Below are 17,569 nucleotides of genomic sequence, written 5' to 3'. Positions count from 1 at the left end.
CTTTAGCTAATGGGGCCTCCTGCTGCCACTGCGCTGCTGTTGCACGATTTCTGTTCTCACCCTGAAGCAAAGTTCTTAACCTGAGGTACTATTTCTGGGTTAGCAGAGTCTGTAACCTGAAGCGTATTTAACCTGAAGCGTATGTAACCCGAGGTACCACTGTACTTCTCTGTGTACCAGTAACCGCTCTCTTGATTCATCCCTTAAGCTTAGTTTTTCAAAACTGTGAAAGATGCAGTATATGGAGGAAGGAGGCATGTGCCCCTGGCACTCCCTTGGAAGGTGGTGGACTATTTGTTATGGACGCTTTAGTTGAGATTCCTGTATTGCAGGAATTGGACTACTGTGATACACTGTGTGAGAGGCTTCCCTTGGGATTGGTCCAGTAGTTGCAGCTGGTGCAGAACACTGTGGCCAAGTTGTTGAGTTGCTCATCTCTGCTGAGGGAACATCTCCAATGAGGGAACTGCACTGGCTGCCAATCAGCATCCAGTCCATGTTCAGGCTTTCTTATTAACATATACCACCATCATTTGGGGAAGTCTTATTTGTCAAACTGCACCCTGCAGAATATCATAGGGCAATGACCTGAAAACAGACATTCCCTGATCTTGCTCCTGTACTCTGGAATGCCATTTGCTCTGCCATATACCAGGCAGTAGCAATCTGTTGCTTCAGAGATCTTGTAAATACTTTTTTTGCTCAATGCTTTCCCTGGCCTAAGAAACCAGACTCTGCTTTATTTGTCTGAATTCCCTGAATTCCTTTTTTGTTTTTATATGCCTTTATACTACTGTTTCATCGGTTTTATGTTATATTTTTCTTTTTAAAAATGGTTTGTTTTTATAGTGTACAGTGGTACCTCGGGTTACATATGCTTCAGGTTACAGACTCCCCTAACGCAGAAATAGTACCTCAGGTTAAGAACTTTGCTTCAGGATGAGAACAGAAATCGTGCTTCGGCAGTGCGGCAGCAGCGGGAGGTCCCATTAGCTAAAGTGGTGCTTCAGGTTAAGAACAGTTTCAGGTTAAGAACAGACCTCCGGAACGAATTAAGTACCTAACCCGAGGTACCACTGTACACCCTTTTGATTTTTGATTTTTTTTTTTACAAATGGTTTTTATAAATTAAATATTCATATAATTCTCATCCACGGGTTTTTTTTTTTTTTTAAATAAATGGTTAGCAATCCAAGTTTTAGATCAGGCTTCCTCAACCTCGGCCCTCCAGATGTTTTTGGTCTACAACTCCCATGATCCCTAGCTAGCAGGACCAGTGGTCAGGGATGCTGGGAATTGTAGTCTCAAAATATTTGGAAGGCCAAGGTTGAGGAAGCCTGTTTTAGATCTAGTCCTCTAGTTTCATGCATCCAAAGTCACTTTGGACATGTTTTTTCTTATATGGCAGTCACTTTGTCATGGTAAAATACTTTCTAAATGAAAGTGTGTGTGCTACAAAATGATGAGCTGCAGGAGTGTATCTGCTATTTGGGGGAGGGGAATTCTACTGAAAGAGTGTGAGCTTTTGGTGTAGCTAAAATATTTCTTCAGATCATGGCTTTTGCAGTAGTGAATTTGGTAATGTGTACAGGTGCAGAATACACACAAATTTCCCACCTTCCTACACAAGATTTATGGAATGATACTATAATCAAGTTTGCCAGCAAGTTGCAATTAGAAGGAAAATAGCTATGTACTTATTTCTAATATCTTGACAGGTGCCCCTCAGGGAATTTATGCAATATTTTATGATAGAATTTAAAAAGGAAATATTCTTCCCCATTGCTCATGTTAAAAAATGACTTTCATCTTTCCAGTAACTAATCTGGCAGTTCACCTCTTTCTGGTAAATGCCACTGACAGCCCTAATGGCTAAGTATGCGAAACAGCTTCTGGTTGCTGTGGGAACTGACTTCCATCACTTTTTTTCCCAGGTGAGTCAAATATTTGTGCCATTATCTCATTTAACAAAGAAACCATAAATGATAGAGCAGCAGAAACCCCCGTTTGCTAATACAATTAAGCTTTGCTCTTTCCATAAACAAGGGGAGAATCCAGAAGACATATGCTAATATAATTAAACAGAAAACCATTCTTAGCAATTAACTTTCAACAATTGCCCAACCTATAAATTACACTGATAAAAATGTGGCGTTGGCTTGTATCACTAATAATGATGTTAATGAAAACCCAACAGGATTTTTATATGAGCTCTGGCCTCCTGCAGAAAATGAAGGCAATAAAACAAATGTGCTTCTCTGTAATATCTTTGCAGAGCCCGTGGTTAATTTCACAAAACTCCAAAACCACTACAAGAGGCTTCTGGATAGACAAAGAAAGAACAAAATGAGGGGTAATTAAATATAAGTGGTATGAAATAATTTCATTTTTTAAAGCTCATCTTATTACTGACTAATCTTGTCTACCCTTGAAGATGGTTTGGAAGAAGCTTAAGTGGTTTTGTGAGACAAAACCATAGAACACTAATTTTGAAGAGTACGCACTGGCTGCTTATATGAAACTCAGCCCAATTTAAATCATTATTGTTAAGTTTTGAAGTCTTAAAACTCATTGGGAATCAAATATTTCAAGGACTGCCTCTCCTTATATTAACTGCTACATGCATTAAGGTATGGCGGAGAGGCCTGTTTTATTGTCCCATCACTGGGTGAAGTTCAGAAAATTTGGGGAAGGGCAGTAGCTCTGTGGTAGAGCATGTGCATTGCATGCAAAGGGATCCAGCTTAAATCTCCGCCATCTCCAGGAAGGGCTAGGAATGTCCCCTGACCAAGGCCCTGAAGAATCACTGTCAGTCACTGTAGACAATACTCAGTAGAGGGACCTAGGGTAAGCACAAGGCAGCTTTCTATGTTGTTCTCATGTTTTTCCTTTATCACCCAACTTTATCACCCAACTGCAAGATGCAAACAGGAACTTTACAACATCAGATGGATGTACAAATGCTATGTTTTAAGGAACGCATTGCTGCTAGTGAGTTGGAGTAGTTAAAAAGACCCCAAAGTGGGATCCCAGTTACTTAAGTACTCTAACAAAATAAACTCTTCTGCCGCTCCACTTTCTGCATAGCCTCGGGCTTGCCTCAGAACACATCTTCATTGGGTGGCCTAGGCAAGTGAGTCTTCTTACTATGAATTTCAGAGGTTTAAAGCAATTGCCAGAACTGGCTGATTCCTCCAGTTCCTGCTCTGTTATTTAAAAGAGCATTGCCTGATCCTATAAGTGGACTTTACAGAATGCTGTATAATTTGGCACAGGTTTCACACAAACTTTATGAACATGAATAGTGCCCTGCTGAATCAGACCAAAGGCCAGTCTAGTCTGGCATATTGTTCTCACCGTGGCCAACCAGGTGCCTAGTGAAAGTGCTGCCATGACTTGAGATTTCCAGCAACTGGTAAACAGAGACAAGCTGTTGCCAACAATGGAGGTAGGGCATGGCCATGATCATCAGCCTTTCCCTTCTCCCTATCATCCATGTGGCAATCTTCAGTTGCCTTGACTTTAAATGCTCCCAGCTCTTGTTGCAATGACTCATCTTTCACCATCACTATCTCTGATCAGATTAAAAAGTCTTTAAAAGGCACCTTATGTATTATTTTGCTTTAAAACTCATGTCATTTTCAAACAATCATTGGAGGATTAACCGAGTGTCATTTGAGGACAGATATAAGATGAAGTGTAGGCTTCCCCTATCTACGAAAAACTGAAGTCTGGAAATGTATGTGGGACTTAAATTAGCAGCTGTGGTGAAAAAACCTCAACAATCTGGAAGAAGTAGGCATGGATGTTAGAAAGCAAACACTGATGGATGCCAGAATCAGAGTAAATTTAGAGATAGGAAGTGTGGAAAGAGATGAGAAATTAATTATGCTCACTGAACGGAGAGCAGCATAACAATACTCAAGACAGTCTGTTGTGATAGAATTACATTTAGGCATCGCTGTATTTAGGTCTGAGTCAGAGGTTCTCAATGAAGCAGGAGAACAGTTCTGATCTATTGAGATATGGGCTTGCAAGAGAGGTCTAGTCATCTGGGCAGCACAGGGCTTCCACATGCACTGCTCAGGTTTGTATCCCAGAGTTCCCCCCCGATGGTGCCATCTCTCATTGTCTCTTGAGACACATGGATGCCAAGAATACCAACACTTTAAGGATGTTCTTCATGGTCAGTCCCGTGTGCTCTGACCTCCAACAGAATCCAGTGCAAACTCTGGACTGGATTGAAAAGGACAGTAGTCAAGAACAGAGCCTTTTAAATGTGGTGGTCCCCATAACTCTGCCATAGAGGCTTGTCATTCAAGCTGCCTGATGACTTCATCTTTAGGAGAGAGTCTTTAAGGTAACCCTGGCACTTTAATCATTTGGGCACATGAAATTGGAATTAAGTATTGCATTCTTTTGGTACTGAATGATGCTGTGAATTTCTCTGAGGCCCTGTGTGATCATAAGATCAACTACAGGTTTACAGCATAAGGTGGTTTTTAAGGCCCCTTTAAGATTCCCTCTCACAATGCTCAACATAGATTAATTTTCAGTTGCAAGCTGTTTTGTGAGACAGTTGCTGAGATAGATATTTCCTTTTCCTCCAAGGGGTGCTGAATATTTAATCTTGATTGAATCTAAAAATTGATTTTGAATTTACCATGGCTAAAACCTTTCTTAAATAAAATAAAGTATTGGGAATTGCTTTATCTACAATTTAATTTCAAACCTAAATAATTCAGATCAATAAAAAAAGACCAGGTATATCTCTAGTATTAAAACAGACCGTAAGGTAATTATTTGTTGAACTTTCTAAGGATATTTGATAAAAATGTTTTCCTTTTGTGGCATATTACATATTTTATACCAGAGTGCAGTGAATATCATTGGGAAACTTTTTGTTAGTCCAAGAAACCTTCTTTTGTTATCGTTAGCAGATGATTCAGTGCAATTGAAAGTATTATTTTTCTGACTACACGATCCCTGCCAATTAGGATTGCACTGCAAAGAGCACCCAATGATTCAAACCAAAACCCCAAACCAAAATAAGACTAACATCCAAGCGCTTACCCCGACAAAGCAATAAAACTACTTAAATCAGGAGAGCCTCCAGATGTCATTTTTGTTGGGCATCAATCACCTTTGCTCATGTTGTGTTCAGGACAGTTGTGCGTAATTATGTGTTCATTACCATTTGCACCTGCAAAAGCTTTTGGGTCGTTATAGTGCTTTGAATGCAAACGGTGCATGCCCCAACCTGCTAAAATCATGTCGCTTTTTATACAGCAAAGGTTCCAACTTTAATGCGCTATAGTGCAAGAGCACCTTGGCAATGTGCCAAAATGTACCTGTGACTTAGTCACTCCCACATACTTCCTGTTGATACTAGGAACAGGCACTCCTGTTTTGTGTTGCTGATTTTTGTGGAAAGAGGGATGATCATAAAAAAGTGTGACAAATAAAAGTATGGTGGCATGGTGTCGCAGTCTAACTAAAATATACCCAGGCTGGGGGAAGGGGTTGAGGATGGCAAGAACACAGAGAATGAAGTTAAAGTCCAGATGCAGTGGGAACAATGGGGAATCATTGCAAAGCAACCAATGAAGTAGGATGATATGTGAATGGCCCTGCATAAATCCACTTCAAAATCATACTGCTATATAAAAAAAAGGAGTCAGGACAGGCTCTAGGTCACATCCAAGCGTCTCTGAAAAACAGTAACAAGAGGAAGATCAGCTTTATTGTTCCAGATTTAGGGACTTGTATATTTTAAATAAATGCTAGGTTAAGAATATAAGATGAGCCTCTTGAACCAGGTCAGTGGCCCATTCAGTCCAGCACCCTGTTCCCACAGTAAATGATCTCGATCCCTATGGGAAACCCACAAGCAGGACACGAGAGTAATAACTTCCCTGCTATCCCCCAGAAGAAAAGAAGAGGAGGAGCAAGAAGAAAATAGGGATTTAAAATAGGAGCCATATAGTTGCGTGACAAAATCCATAAAGGTAAAAATGCATGGAGCAAGGTAAAAATATAACAGCGGAGTCCATCATTTACTGGTGTTTCATGAATACAGGCTTTTGGAAAGGCAATAAAAAACAAGCAAACCCCACTTATATTTTCTGGAAAAGCGTTTACCCACACTAGCAATTATGCCCTTGTCAATTCCATTAAGAGTTCCAGCATTTTAAACTGTTAATATCCATAATCATTACAATACATTATCCAAAGGCTGCATGAATTAAAACTGGGATTTTATCTCTTGCTGGAGGAAGGACACTAATCATTTCTCGTTAATAGTCATTTACTCTGCAAGAATGTAGAATTGCAACAGTATTCATTTTTCCCTGGAGTGACTGACATCAACAGGTCTAACCCAACCATAGTGCAAGGTGATGTGTCTGCCTCAGGTGGCAGGATCCACTGGGGCAGCAGATTTGGCCTCCAAGGAATGAATTGCCCATTGCTGCTTCTGTGGTGGCAGCAACAGCTGTGGCACACTCCTTGGAGGCTACTGCCTTCTCGGAAGTCCCCAATTCCTCTCTGTAATGGCCTCTTAGTGCTGGTCTCCTCCCACCTATAGGGAGGAAATTCTTCCCTCTAGGTTCTCCTGGGTTCTGCATCCACCTGTTGTGATTCCAGACCCTCCAAGTGTCCCTATTTTCCAGGGACATCCCTGATTTAGAGAAGCCGTCCCAGTTTCTGATTTTATCCTGGAACGTCCTGCTTTCCCTTAAGACATCCCTAGCAAGCTGAGCATCAGTGTGCCCAACAACAAAAGCCCCGTGCCTATTTTAAAATGGTCAGTTTTCTTTTGAGTGGTGGAATGAATAAATCTCCTTTGCTCAAACCAGTACTGTGCTAAAAAAGGGCAACATCAAGATAATTGGGTTTCGTAGGGGGAGTTCACACAATGCTTTGGGGATTTTAAATCTAAAAAGCTTCAAAATCGCCACCTGTTAAATTTGGTGTGACATGTAATTAGACATGTCTGCTACTCTGATCATCCCTAAAGTGGTAGCCATGGGGCAGTTAAGCCAAGGGAGCAATTCTATGCACAAGAAGATGGCACAAAACACAATGGTGTAAATTAAGCCGGCCTAGCGTTACACCAGATCCAAACCCTGTTCAGCAGTAGGCAGGCTGCTCTGCCTAAGCCTAGCAGAGGGAAAACAAGGCTTTGAAACAGTGTTCTGTGCTGGATTGCCAGGCCACATACCAAGCTGAACAGGTTAGGAGGATTCAGCTTATGTCCTGCTACTGTGGTCCTATCCCTGTTCCTTTGGGGTGACTTACACTGGCCACCACTCAACCAGCTTCAGCTTCACCAGCTGAGACCTGGATAAGATGGGAAGGTCAAATTATGCCAGGGTATCATTGGCTGAACCAGGGTTGGGGATTAAGTGCTGGCTGAGCTGGAGCACCACTGCATCCCAAGCTACTCAGCCTGGTAGCTCTTGCCATAGGATTGCCCTGAAGCCTGAGCTTTTTAGAGAAGCTTTATTGTACCACAATAATAGATTTGGATTATTTTTTTGGTTCTCTGGAGTGGCAAAAAAGGTTGGTATAGATCCACTCCAGCTTTTGCTACATTTCATTTCATTCTGTCTTTCACTGCTTTGACACTAATATGCTTTGTTCAGTTCCCATAGAAACATGTTTCCTCCACCTAGAACTGCAGGCTTCAACTTCTGCACTGAATTGGTGCAACTGCACCCATGGACAGATCTGATACCAAGCTTTTTTTTTTTACATTTACACACCTTACAGATGAAATTAGGATGTGCAGTGTTCAATATAGGATGTTATTAAATATTGATGTTATATTTATACTTTTTATCACACTTGTTTTATTGGTATATTGCTGAGAGATGTTAAATGGGAAGTGGTTCATAAATGATACAGATAAAGCAAGCAAGCAAGCAACTCCATCTTGACTCACCAGTGTACCATGAGTTTTAATGTTGAAATTCAGTTATTTTAATATGTGGGCCTCTCATAAAGCAAAGGGCTGTCTATAAATTCACTAACTAAAATAAGACCAGCAATAATCAAATAACATTATCAGCCTCTGATGTCTTTGCCCTTGTGCATCTGTAGACAGATGGCACATTTATTTCCAGTACAGTCATACCTCCGCTTACGTATCCCTCTGATTATGTAAACTTCAGGATATGTAAGCAGCAAACCCGGAAGTATATTTCTGGGTTTTTGCCGCGTGCGCATGTGTAGAAACGGTCCCTCCAGTTGCGGAAACCTTGGGATCCTACCAGAGCTCCGGAATGGATCCCATCCGCAACTGGAGGTACCACTGTATTGATGCAGCTTATGTAGCCCATCCAAATTGAACACAGTGATTTCTGAAGCTACAGCTGGCAAGAATGACTAGCCCAGGATAGTGAGCAAGGTCTCATATAGTGGCATAGAATAAAAGCTCCATCAGCTTCTTGATCTTTGGGATTCTAAATGCCACATGAAGTCAACTTGTGATTGGCCAGTTAAACCACTCTGGGAGGGGAATAGGTGTCGCAGCCCTGTCCAAGTCCCATTGCTAAGCAGTGGGAGTCTCTGAGGAACACTTGGCTGAGAGCAGAATCCACATACAAAGTCAGACAGTCCAGCAATCAGGGAACCCAGATGATCACAGAATCCATATGGAGAGCAAGAAGCAGCAAGGTAGAGCCCGAAACTACAGGCATTGTTTCCAGCATCTGACTGAGAGCACTGTTTAAGAAGGCTGAAGCCAGCTGATTCTCACCAGTGCCTTCTTCTCCTGTCCTTGAAGGCTGATCAGCTGCAGGTGGAATCATTCCACTTTCTTCCCCTTCAGGCTGCTGTTCAGCAGGTGAAGCTGACTCCTGTTCCATGCCAACAGGGGTCTCTTAACAACTCACAGCACCCTTAGCAAACCACAGCTTCCATAATTCTTTGGAGAAAACCATGATTGTTTAAAGTGGTATCATAATGCTTTAAATGTATGGTACGAATATGGTTAGAATCCTTCAAGTGAGACTGCAGAAAGGTTGAGAGAGGCGGGGGCAGATGTGGCGTATGTGGTGATGTTAGGGACATGGCCATCATGTTCCCCCTAACCAATTTGGGCCCTCACACAGCCTATTGAATGTTTAAAGGCAGCTTATGTAGACACAGTTCTCAATTTGTGGCTTGTATTCCACAGCATTGTTCCAGTAATGTCTGCTTAATATTGCTAGTCTTTCATTTATCTAAAGGCAGGTACAGTTAGTGTAAGATTTGCAGTCAATTAAAACAAGACGGCGGCATATATTCATCTTCCAGTAATTTTGTCACTTCATTAACTCCACCGTTAATTACAGTTGGAGCAATATGGTACCTGCAGAGTAATTAAAATGTCCTCTTCTAAGGCACATCCAAGGACATGGGGAGGGATGTTTAGGAATTATAACTATTTCCTTTGTTATCCTCTGAATAAAACAACACCAGAGAGGCCTGTTCAAAAATCCAGTCAATCACGCTCAGAAATAAAAAAGTTCCCACACTAATGACCTAGATGATATTTTATTATCATTACCACCAGAAAAAAATTAAAAGGATCTGAATGCACTATCCATCTCACGCCTCCTCAGTGGAGCATGCTGATTCGTGCATGCAGATGGCCAAAGCGAAAGCTACTCATACAAAATGAACTACCTTATATGCAAAAGAGAGAAATAAAAATGGATGAAGTACAATAATGCATAATTGCAAGCAGTGCAGGATTATCTTGTAGTGCTTAGGGTACCAGCAAAGCAGGGATGCTCCTCCCCCACCCGTGATATATATATATTTTTTTGGGGGGGGGGAGAATTTGACATATGATGCTTCAAAAAGCAACACCATTGTTATATTCTTCTTAGTTATATGTACATGATTTTCTCTCTCTTTCTCTTTTTCTTTCACACACATACATTGTGTACACTCCTGACGCACGGTGAGTTAAGTCATAGTTCGTTTTTGAAACTTTATAGCCCCCAACATTTCACTGATGAAAATAAGGATGCGTCATTCCATAATGATAGTCTTACTATTTATACCCCACACATCTTACTGGGTTACCCCAGCCACTCTGGGTGACTTCCAACATATATAAAAACATAATAAAATATTTTTTTTAAAAAAACCTCCCCTATACAAGATTGCCTTGAGATGGCTCAGGGGTCAGATAACTCCATACCTTCCAACATTTATCCAATGGAAATAGGGACGTCTTAAGGAAAAGTGGGACATTCTGGGGTCAAATCAGAAACCGGGATGGCTTCTCTAAATCTGGGAATGTCCCTGGAAAATAGGGACACTTGGAGGGTCTGAGACTTTTATGTCTTCCTGATTTCTGAGTGGAATATATGATTATGAATGCCTTCTCTTCCTAGATTTATTCAAGGGAGACATAAACAGAGAAAGTGAACCAAGGTCAGAAAAATAGGGCAGAACTCCCATAATTCTGTTGTATAGCTTCAGTGATGCTTTGCCTCTGAAGTTATTCCCTGTACATCACCCCACAGTGACATTTATATCACCATTCTTTATGTCATCTGAAAATGCCAGAGGTATTTTACTTCACAGACCTCCTCATTATGATTAGGAACCATGTGTGTATGGTCTACGTTTATCCTCAGTGTTGATTGGGAAAGCTAATTAGGAGAAATGTGAGTTTACATTACATTTATTGCTTCATTACTCAGGTGAGATGTTCAGTGCTTAAATAATTTGGAAAAAGCCTGGTTGGTTTATAATTCACTGGCTTTGTTTCACATACTGCAGGGTTAGTTTTTAAAAAAGCTCCAATGGAATATTATGAGCATATGGCCAATTAAAAAAAAAAGATTCTATTATGCTAGATTGTATTTATTATAGCACCAGATGCAGACCTTATGGTGGCCTAGGCCTTAGGACATGTATGAGAATGTGATCAGGAAGGGAAAGAAGAGAGACATTTTTAGGAAAAAAAAAATTAGCAGTCTGCAGGATCATCTAAGCAGTGGGGGCTGTTCTTCCCCGCCACATTTTATCTTCACAACAAACCTTCAGGTTAGTTAAGCAGAGAAGCAATGATTGGCCCAAGGTCACCCGGTGAGCTTCATGGCTGAGTAGGGATTTGAACCCTGGTCTCCCAGGCCCTACACTCTAAGCATTGCACCACACTGTCTCTTGTTCTTACTTTTGGATCATAGGCTACATTCCATAAGCACAAACAAAACCGGGAGTTACTACATGCCCACGTTAAAACTGTCTTCTTTCAGTAAGCTTTTAGATTTGGCTATAGTTTGGGTTCTGATCTCCTAAGTATTCAATACTTCTTTATTCCTAGGGGTAAGCTCCTTGGTATTTGCTTCTGAGTTCACATGTGTAGGATTATGCAGTAAACTGTGTATCTCTACTAGTTTTAATTTTGAGGGGTGGGTTTTTGCATTGTGATGTGAAATTTGTCTTTAAACCCTTGGCCCTGCTCTTTGCAATGGAAGGAAGGTTGAATGCCAATATTTCTCTGTAAGCAAATAAATGAAGAAGCAGGTTGTGGTGAAATATTGCATGATTTGTGCTAGAGGACAAAATGTATAAAGTTGGCTCTGGCCCACAGTCACTCAGTGAGTGAGCACTCTGTCCATATCAGATCACCAGGAAATGCACTTGCTTTGACCCACAGTGCCCAACACCTACTTCTATTGGTTCTGTGTGCCAAAAAAGGCTAGAAGAGAGAATAAATATTCCCCCAAGTGCATTTCTATGCACATCTTGAATCTAATTACAACTCTGCTCTTAGCAGAGAATTAATTGGCACCTAATAGATATAATACGGTACCTCCCCATGCGAGAAGACGGGCATTACGATGCAGCAATGAAATGATTTGCTTTGGGCTGGAATGCCTGGAGAGGAGCTAAAATTATTCTAGATAAGTGTGTGTGTGTGTGTGTGTGTGTGTGTGTGTGTGTGTGTTACAGCAGAATTCTGAACAATAAATATATTTGCTTTTGAATATAATTGTTAGCTATTCCCTGCAATGAATGTGAGGCTGAGCAAAAACCCCTTCTGTTTCCAATTGTGCCAAAGAGTCAAGCAAATATTTAAGTATGCTGAATATCTGCCTTCTTGCTTGTACACGCAATACCAGTCTGGGAGCTGCATTCCCTTCTGGGCAACTTTTTGAGGACCACATTTTATTGGTGGGTGAGGCCAGAGGCAAAATTAGGCAGAGCAACAAATTATAAAAACACCAAACCAAAACACTTTGGGAGGCTTTGGAGATTCAGCTGTCAAACCACTGCAGACAGCACATCTGCAAAAACTGAAACATTTCTTCCTAAGCTTGGCAGAAAATGTCAGGGGTGGGAAGGGAGGCAGTTTCAGATCTAGTTTCTAGTTAGTGGGATTTGATTGCCACTCACAGTGCTTTGGGGAAGGAATGGTGAAGTATTGTATCAACTTGCCTGTTCTGCTAGTTGTGTTGCCTGGGAAATGCTGGCTATTCAAGCCCTTCTGCCAGCATGGCAGATATCCACACATCCATTCCTGTCAAATCACCTTTCCACTTAGTTTCTATGACTTTTGCTGCCCACTGAGCAGAATACAATCCCAAAGCAGGTTTTTTAAATTCAGCATCACTCTGGCCCCTATTCTTATCTTTCTGTAATTCTGCAGATTACTTTCCTAGCAGCACCTCTACAATGTATGCCATTTTACATTAAAACTGTTGCCCGTCCCCCAGACCACACAGGAAGGTAAACAAAACCATTTTAGTTTTCCCCACTCCTAGACAGGAGAATTGACTTTCTTGAAGGGATTTACAAGGATTTTGGATAGGCAGCCACCAAGATTTCTTTAGAAAAGCATCAGGACTAGAGGTGTTGGTGGAACTGTAGAGCAGGAGTGGGGAATTTGTGGCCCACTGGCCAAATTTGGCCTGCAAGGCTGTTTCCCCAAAATCATATGCAGTGTTAGGTGTGAGGGCAGTAGAGAAACAGTTGCTGAATCAATATCTGGGCTTTGTATAGTCCTTTGATTTACAGGTGGGCAGGTGACAGACAGGTTCACAGCCCCACCCACCTATCAAACCTTGCCTGCACGACTAGATCCTTGCCCACCCCAAAAGAAACGTGGTCATTTCCTCCTCCTGGTCAAAGATGCTCCCCGCAGCATAAACACAAAAGGGTGCCACAGAGGCAGAAAGCAAGTGAATGTTAATGAAAATGGGGGGGGGGGTATTTCTATGAAGAATTGCTTTTTAATAGGGTGTTAAATACCCACAGATCTTAAGGTGATATTGTCTAGACAGTGACTTGGCTCCAGCGTTATTCCCATGAACTGAACAGAGCTCCAGATGATCAAACAATATTTTATTACCTTTTCTCTCTGCAGCAGTCTGTGCTCCCCTCTCTGCCCATTACAAAAATCTGCTTAGAGAATGGTGTGGAATCTGATGCAGGAGACTGAAAAGATGGAGAGTGCAACTTCATTGAATGGACACAAGGTATTATTTATGCCTGTTGTTGAACTGGCACTCTCCCTTTCTTCCAAGAAACTCAAGGGGGGCAGACATTTCCCTCTATCTCTCCCCCCCCCCACTATTCACAACAATGCTTCTAGGAGGCCTAGTTCAAGAAAGAGCGATTCACCTAAAATCACCCAGATAACTTCAAGGTTGAGTTTAGATTTGAATTTGGGCCTCTTCTCCCATCCTGCTCCTAGTCTGACTGTCTCTGACATGGCACCACACTGGCTCATATATTGGAATGAAACATCAATATCTTCCAAATGTAATATAAAAGAATAGCCCTGGGATATGATGAAAAACTGAAATGTTGATAGCTATTAGATCTATCATCCCACTTCCAATCTACTGGTTGTGAGTGGGTGTACCTAGCTTGTCAGTAGTACCAGCACAGGAAGCATAACACAGAAAACAACATCTCTCAAATGAATGTGGGCTTTGGTAGCTTTTGTATCAAATTACTGGCTAAAATAATCCTTTGTGGTGTCATTTTTCTTTTCTAGGAAAGATTTAGCAGGCCAGAAAGAAAAAAATCCATCTTGCTGATAATCACAGTAACCGTTACTGGCACCAATATTTAAGCCGACAGTTTCTTTGAAACATTGAAGGCACAAAATGGGTTTTCCATTCTCTGGAAAAATGGTGGCAGCTATTCCTATGGAATTATACCCACTTGAATGTGTGTGTGGAGAGAGAGAGAGAGAGAGAGGGAGGGAAAGTTGGATAGTTGTGAATGAAACAGCATAAGGTTTCTGCTTATGACAGTCACATGTAACTTCAAGAAACTGCTTTCTTTCTTTTCACTAGGCTGTCTGCCTAGAAGATATGATGCTGTAAAGAAGTGGCATTGATACTAGCTGGAATGCACACACTTCCATCCTGCAAGCAATAGTGCAGGGATAGGGAAACTTGGCCCTCCAGATGTTTTGGGACTACAACTCCCATAATCCCTGACCACTGGTCCTGTTAGCTAGGGGTGATGGGAGTTGTAGTCCCGAAACATCTGGAGGGCCGAGTTTGCCTATGCCTGAAATGGTGTGTCCCTAAGTTGTTGTGGTCTAAACTACAGAGCCTAGGGCTTGCAGATCAGAAGGTCGGTGGTTTGAATCCATGCGATGGGGTGAGCTCCCGTTGTTCAGTCCCTGCTCCTGCCACCTAGCAGTTTGAAAGCACGTCAAAGTGTAAGTAGATAAATAGGTACCACTCTGGTGGGAAGGTAAATGGCATTTCCATGTGCTGCTCTGGTTTGCCAGAAGCAGCTTAGTCATGCTGGCCACATGACCCGGAAGCTGTACGCCGGCTCCCTTGGTCAATAAAGCAAGCTGAGTGCCGCAACCCCAGAGTCGGCCATGACTGGACCTAATGGTCAGTGGCCCCTGTACCTTTACCTTTAAGTATTATTAGGGAGCCATCCTAACTGCCCCCCTAGTCTGTCAGGTCTCTACAGAATGATGGGGCCACTGTAGCATCATATTTCAGGCCTGAATGTACACGGTGGGTGGTGAGTTATATTCTTGTACCAGCCTGGATCCTGATGCAGTCACAGAACAGCAATACAGTTCGCTCAACAAATCCTGGTCTCGCACAGCCCCCTGCCCCCCCCCACCCCAAGAAACATCCATTTTGGCAGGTTAACAGACATCACCCCCAAGCCTGGCACAAAGGGGGTTTGGATTGCTTCAGAAGTCTATGGAGCAATTAGTCACATTCAAATCTCTGCTTGGAATGGAAAATGTCCCCTCCAGCCTAGTTTGCTGGTTTCTGCTGGCTTGGAATATCTAGGCAGACATTCCCTTCAGCTTCCCTGAATACTGCAGAACATTCTAATAGTTTCAGAGGTATCATGTTCCAGTCATTAAAAAGGATAACCCTCATCTTCAGCTAGGGTTCCCATATTTACAAAAACACAAAAACCCCATGATTTTTCAATCAATTTGTCTAAGATCCAGAACAAAACGCCACCTTCCCCTCCAGGCGTCAATTCCACCTTTGAAATCCCAAACGGTTGATTTATTTGGTTGCATAAATCATCTATCTTCAGCAGGATATGTATCCTGGAGAGATCGGAACTCAAGGGCAGATACTGTGCACATATTTTGGAAATGCACACAAGTAAAGCCCTTTTGGCAGGAGGTCTGAAATGTAATCAGTGATAGACTTGGATGTAGTATAGCATTAACTCCAAGGTAACTGTTCCTTGGCTGCTCACAAGGAGTTCTTAATGGTTCTTAATGATTTAGAACTCACGATGCAATTACTAACAGCAGCAAAGCTAGTAAAAGCAGGTAGCTGGGATTATCTTAATAGGCCAGATATAATGCAAAAGTACATGGAAATCCAGAATATAGCTTTTCTAAGTTAACTTATTATATAAGGTATAAGGAAGAGCATATTTGCACAGTGTCATTAGTATTCAGCTATTATTAATAATTTGGTTTATTGAATAATTGTGTTTTTTTTTTTAAGTAACCCTCACCAGTTATTTAGGGTGTGTGTGTGTGGACATACCTCAAAGCCTCATCTCCTGTTCCACATGCATGCACTTCCGACATTCCCATGTCATATGGTAACTCCAATTACGGATCTGACCTGGGACAAAGTAACTGTCCCAATGAGGTTCATAGCAGAGGTAAGATCTCAACCAAGGCCTTCCTTCAATTCAGTGTTAGTCATACTCATGGTAGACCCATTGCCATTAACGGGCATGGCTAACTTAAAGGTGAAGGTAAAGGGACCCCTGACCATTAGGTCCAGTCATGACCGACTCTGGGGTTGTGGCGCTCATCTCGCTTTATTGGTCGAGGGAGCCGGCGTGCAGCTTCTGGGTCATGTGGCCAGCATGACTAAGCCACTTCTGGCGAACCAGAGCAGCGCACGGAAACGCCGTTTACCTTCCCGCCGGAGCGGTACCTATTTATCTACTTGCACTTTGATGTGCTTTCGAACTGCTAGGTTGGCAGGAGCAGGGACCGAGCAACGGGAGCTCACCCCATCGTGGGGATTCAAACCGCTGACCTTCTGATTGGCAAGTCCTAGGCTCTGTGGTTTAACCCACAGTGCCACCCGCATCCCTATGGCTAACTTAGAATCATATAATTAAAGAGTTTAAGAGAACACAAGGGTCATTTAGTCCAACCCCACTAATTTCATTGTTTACCTTTTTCAATGTTTTGCCATATTGTTCAATATACAAGATACAGCACTAATTTGCAAATTCTGGAAAGCACTTGTACTTTGTTCAAAGTAAAGGTGTTTTTAATGGCAGCTTGCCTCACTTTAAAAGATCAAGCTGAAAGATTACGTCAGCTGAATTTTAACAGGGTCCTTAGATTATTCCGTTTCAACAGTTTCATACTTCTCAGTCACTCTGTCATTCTGTTCCAGTTATTTAGCACTGACAAGAAAGAGAGTTTCAGTTCCTGAAGAAAACAGGCAACCTTTTAAAGACCGAGAGCCATATTCCCTTCCAGGAAAACCTGGGGAGGCCACATGGGCAGGGGCAGGTGGGACTAGAGGTAAAAGCAGGTAGACCAATTAAAGTAGATTTTTCCAGTGTACAGTAGGCTGGTTTCTACACACACATGCAACCCTCTCCACCCACCATCCAGACAAGCAAGAGTCCTTAAAAGAGTTCAAGGACTCATTCCAGACAGTCAGGCATGTGGCCTCGGAAGAGTTCTGAGGGCCACATAGAACGGCTCATGAAACCTGAGGTTCTCCATTCACTCTCCATAGTATTAAGTCCTAAAGAAACTGAATCTTTAACAGAATTTCACATTGCAAAGAAAGGTCCCTTTGTAGTAGAAATAGTTGCTGAATGCTTATTTATCTTAGTTTACCAATTTATATACTGTCTCTCTTTTTTAATGTTCAGTGTGGTTTACCAGTAAGAATCAATATTAAACAACCCAATAAACAGCAAGTACTTTAGAAACAGCAGGAAATCAGACTAAAACTATCACAGCAGTGAATAAACCAGTTCAGATAAAATTCCAAATTGAACAGCAGTAGCAATGAACACTGCGTACCAAATTTAAAGACCTGGACAGATATAAAACCAT

The sequence above is a fragment of the Podarcis filfolensis genome (genome assembly GCF_964270895.1).
Source record: "Podarcis filfolensis genome assembly, chromosome: 7".
Lineage (NCBI taxonomy): Eukaryota > Metazoa > Chordata > Lepidosauria > Squamata > Lacertidae > Podarcis > Podarcis filfolensis.
Note: the sequence above shows the minus strand (reverse complement) of the source record.